A 5,379-nucleotide genomic window follows, 5' to 3' on the forward strand; every position below is an offset into this window, starting at 1 on the left:
TTTTTAAATCAGAATGTGGAGCTGGTGATTTCTCAGTTTGCTGGCATGTAAAGCTGTTTGAAGGCACCCAGGGAGACCCATTCAGCTGCAGAACTTTGATTACATGTGGCTGGGGCCTCCTCTCCAGATGCTTCCCAATTACAGCCCAACCTCCCTGGGCTCCCCAGGGCCCAGTGGGACCTCTCTGGGGCTGACAGAGCCGTGGGTAGGGAGGCCAGCAGAGGTGCCTGAGCCACATGTTGGGGAAAAGGAATCACAATCGGATCCTAAGGATTAGGCTTGGGAAGATGGGAAGAATCATCAGCACTGCCCTTTGGCCTGGCAGCCAGGCTCCTGCCCTGGCCCCATGCTTTACAGGGCTCCCCGTGGGGCATGGAATCTGAGCCAGGAGCCCGTGCCCCTTATGGGCAGAGAGTGGGCAGGGTACTTGGGACCCTCTATTCCCTGTTCCCAGCACCTCCATGGACCTCCCCTAGGTGTTCCTTCCTGAGGGCAGGTTGTTGCTGGCATCCCTCTGCCTATACTGAGGGGTAGCCGGGGCGGGGGGCTGTTTGTGGGGAGGATGGAGAGAGCTTGGCCATGTGGATTCAGTGTTCACACGCAAGACCTCTCAGCGTCCCTGACAGAGTGAGGGGCAGGACGAGGAGGGGCTGAGGGGCTGCCAGACAGCAGACTGGCTCTTCCCCACCAGAACCCCAAGGATCTGAGGGTCTAACTGGGATCTGGCTTTCCAGGTTTCTGTGCTTGTCAAGATAGGAGGATAGAACTTGTTAGCTGGACGTGTGTTTAAATATTTATTTTTTAAATATATTTTATTGATTTCAGAGAGGAAGGGAATGATGCTTTCTGAACGACCCCCAGTGGGGATCAAGCCTGCAACCTCGGCATGTGCCCTGACTGGGAATTGAACCATGAACCAGGTCAATGCTCAACCACTGAGTCACACTGGCCAGGCTGTGTTTAAATAGACATGGCAGGAGGACTTCTATCTGTATTCTAGCTCAGGTAGGGAAAGATGGAGGGAAAGCTGTGCTGGTCCTATAAGTTCTATAGAGGAAGGGCAGAAGGTGTGGAAGTCCAGCAGGTGGTGGGGACATTGGGGGGCTGACACTGCATTTGCACTGACTTCACTTGAAGTTGCCTGCACTTTGTTGAAGGAGCCAGACACAGTAGGGTGCCAGCAAGAAGGTGTCATTCCCTCCCATCACTTCCCTTCACCCAACTCTGCTGGGTCTTCCTTCTCTGACTCTCCATTTTGAGAAGATCCCATACATTTTCTGGGCATGCTCAGTAAAAGAAAAGTCTCATTTTCAGTCATCTAAACAGTCCAGCCCAATCCAACATCAAAACTTCCCTCTCACCCATCACTGCATTCCCTTCCCAAGGTCCTTCATGCAGGTCCTGGAGCAGTGGGGACAGGAACAGGGACTCTATTCATCTATTCATCTGTTCAGCTGCTATAACAAAGTACCACAGACTGAATGGTTTATTAACAACAGACATTTGTTTCTCACAGTTCTGGAGGCAGGAAGTCCAAGGTCATGATGCCAGTATAGCCGGGTTCTTGTGAGAGACCTCTTCTGGTTTGCAATTGACTATCTTCCTGCTGTGTCCTCAATGGCAGAAGGCAAGGAGAAACAAGTTCTCTCATGACTCTTGCGAGGGCACTAATTCCATTCATGAGGGCCCCACCCTCATGACCTCCCCTAACCCTAATTACCTTTCAAGAGCTCTACCTCCTAATACCATCACATGGGGGTCGGGTTTCAACATACACATTTTGGGGGATACAAGCATTCAGTCCACAACAGTTGCATTTCACTCTTTGCTCCATGTCCTCAAACACCCACCAGCGACTGTGTCTGGCTCCTCTGGGGGTCAGCAGAGAGGAGAAAGGCAGGAAAAGGGTAAGGTCACACTGCAGGTGGACAGTGCCCTCTCAGTGGCAGATTGTTCTCTTTCCATTGTGCACTCCAACCTTGCACTGGTCCCTGATGGGAAAGACGCCCCTCTAGCTGAGTTCCTAGAATAGTTACGGTATCCCCACAGACCAGCCTGAATCCCAGTGGAAATGACGGAGTGCAGAAGGGCTTAAGCCCCTCCTTCATGCCACTTGGAGCCGCACTAAACATTCCCCTGCCTGCAGGTGGGTCTTTTCAATTGTATGAGCAGCCTCACGTCCCAGCATTGGTCACTCATGAATGGAGACAAATGACAGAAGGGGTGCTGGTGCCTTGCACACGTTTCTGCAGGCTCCACGGGGTGACCAGCTGGATTGGAGACATTCTGACCTTTAAAATTCCTTTCCCTGGGGCCAGGCTGTCAACCCTGGTGAAAATTAATTATAACCTCCAACTTGATTTTATTTGGACATCAAAGACGAGTGCCTCTTTAATCTTTATAGTGAGACATACATAACAGAGAGCCAACAAGAGCGCTGTGTCTAGGGGCTTGGGCAGGCTATTCATTCTCCTTTGAATGTAGCTGTCAAGGTTCTTGTATACGAGCCAGAGGAGACTGGCAATGAAGGAGAAAGCGGATTTATTTGAAGGATATTGCAGCTCAAGGACTGAGGGGAAGTGGGAGCATCAGAAAACAGGGAGGAAGCAAAAGGGGCAGAAGGTCAGCTCCATCGCGACCTGCGTGAGAAGCTGCTGCTCCATGAATATGGCCCCATATGAGTGTCGCCGTCTCCAGATGCAAAGTCCCAGGCGGGAGCATCCATGTGGCCAAGGCGACAGCACAGGTCCCCCACCGTCAGCTGCAAGAGGCAGGAAAAGATTGTTCCTGGCCCTCCTAGCTCCCGCTGCCTTTCATACTCACTGAAGGAGGCTCTCCAAACAGGAGAGTGACTGAAGGCCAGGTCCCCAGAAAGTGACAGAGGTCAAGCACAGTCAGTGTGCGTGGCCTGAGAACCGTGGTCACGCTCCATTACTCTCATATGTCCACATGAGAAAGAAACATCGCTGTGGCTTCGGATGCCCATAGCAGGGGCCAACCATTGGTTTAGAGTTTTTGTATTCCAAAGCCACTATTTATGATTTGGGGACTTGGGAAAGCTTCCCTAATCATTTCTCATTTCCAACCCTTTATTCCCACTGCTCAGGATAGACGGGTGGGGTTACCAGAAATTAGGAGGCTGGTTTCCAAGCCTTCCCCTGTCACCGACTCTCTGTGCAACCAGGAGGAAGTTACCTCAACTCTAAATCTGTGTTTTCTCATCTGGAAAATGAGGGGGCGGAGGAGATGATCCCCAAGACTTCTTTCTGCTCTCACACGGCGAGATTCCATGCTTCTGTGTCAGGAGCATTTGAAAAGGGCCTGATTTCCCAAAGGCCCTCCTCATCTCTCTCCAGAACTGCAGTTGCCTATTTCGCAGGATGTGCATCGCCTCAGGTTGTTTGATGTAAATATTATTGAGAATGACTCCACTCTGGGGCCAAGATCACCCACTGGAGATGCCATTCAAGTCAAATTACCAAACAACACACAGGAGGGCTCCTGCTTTCATCTTTCCTGAGTGGGGAAATTTGCTAAATCTTATTTTCTCATCTATCCATCCATCCTTGCACATACACACATGTTCCTGTGTTATCATCACTGTGGCTTAGAGCTGCATATGTAACTGTATCTGTAAAAAGTTCTTTTTCGTGGGTTGTGCCTTACCTAAAGGCACAGAACCAGTTCCTTTCTTTCTATTCCCACTGCATTTTCCCTTTGTTCTCTATGTTGGACATGCCTTAGCCATGCCCGCTGACATCTGGGGTGACTACTATGGAAGGTGGGGAAGAGGAGGAATGGTGGGAATGGAGTCTGATGAAAGTGCCTTTGAGGTGAACACTTGCAGGAGCCTACATAGATATCTGCATCTGACTCCAAGTTTTGTCTGAAGATAAATTACATTTCCATGACCCCAGTCAATGCTGTACCTTGATTTCTGAAGGGAGGCCAAGTTCCCAGCAGCCCCGGGGGCGCTGTGGAGGCAGCCCCCCGTGGAGAAGTGCTGCAGGGCAATGGCAGGGCAATGCCTGCTGGGATGTGGGAGCCCCAGCGGGACCGTCCCTGTGTCTTCTCTCAGAACCACTCTCCACCAGTCCCTAAACAGAACTCTTAGTGATAAAAAGTGTGTCCACGAACCAGGCATATTATTCTATGGAAAATCCACAGACTTTTATCATGTTAGTGCATTGCAAGTATTTTGAAATCCATCCCAGGCCATGGTTTTCTGAGGTTCTCCATGGGCCTCTCAGACTGGCCCTCATAGGAGCCGGCAGGTGGGAGAGCCTGCATCCACAGGTGCAGCCTGTGCCCCTCCAGCCCCTCTGGGAATTAGGTCCAGGAGAGCAGGATCCAGCAAATAGCATGCGGTGGTGGCAGGGACAGGGCACGGCGAGGTCATCCAGTCACTCCCAGGTGGAGGGAAGGGACAGCAGCCAGCGTGCTGCGTGGGTACATGCACTTCGGCAGCTACAAAAAGCAAGGTTCCTGACGTGCTTTTTCAAGCGGGAATTCAGCAGGGATCTTTCCTTACGTGAGCTGCCTGGGAACGCTGCCTTGGTATGTCCCAGCCTTTGACCTATGTGGGACCACTCGTATAAAAATGGGGCTAAGCTTCCACTTCCACCAACGGCCAACTAGGATATCTTGGACTAGCCTTCCACTGATGTCATTTATAAAATCTGGGGGAATTTTCTTAATACATTTTTATTGGTTTCGGAGAGGAAGGGAGAGGGAGAGAGAGATAGAAACATCATTGGTCGGCTGCCTCCTGCACGCCCCACACTGGGGATCTAGCCCACAGCCAGGGCATAAGCCCTGACTGGGAATCGAACCCTGACCTCCTGGTTCATAGGTGCACGCTCACCACTGAGAGTCCTCCCCCCGTAGCCTCCTGCCGTGGCTGCTGGAGTCTGCGAATGCTCCATCAGCAACATCGTCCCCGACCCTGGAGCGGGGCGGGCACCAGGACGGGGCTTCCAGGCACATCCCCAGGAGTCTGCTCTATCTAAAGCGGAGGCTCCAAATGGGAGATCACCCTCTGCGACGCCTCTCCTCCTCCCCGCGCCCCCACAAACCTCACACCCCTCCCCAAACCCCCACCCCCGCCTCCAGGAGCAGTCCCCGCGCGCTCAGTGCCCAGGGCGGCCCAGGCAAGGCGCTCGGACCAGGGCAGCAGAGAAGGGCACAGGGACAGGGAAGGAACCTGGGAAGGAGACCAACCCCGCCAGCCGCCGCCAGCCCTGCTGCGCCCCCGTGTGGCCTCCGTGCGCATCTGCGTCGCGCGGGAACAAAGCCCGTGGCGGCGAGGGCGGGGCCGGAGGGGCGGTGCGTCCTGGGGGTGCAATCCGAGGCTCGCGAGCTCGGGAGCTCGGGCTCTCA

This window comes from Myotis lucifugus, unplaced genomic scaffold (genome assembly GCF_000147115.1).
Source record: "Myotis lucifugus unplaced genomic scaffold, Myoluc2.0 scaffold_16, whole genome shotgun sequence".
Classification (NCBI taxonomy): Eukaryota; Metazoa; Chordata; class Mammalia; order Chiroptera; family Vespertilionidae; genus Myotis; species Myotis lucifugus.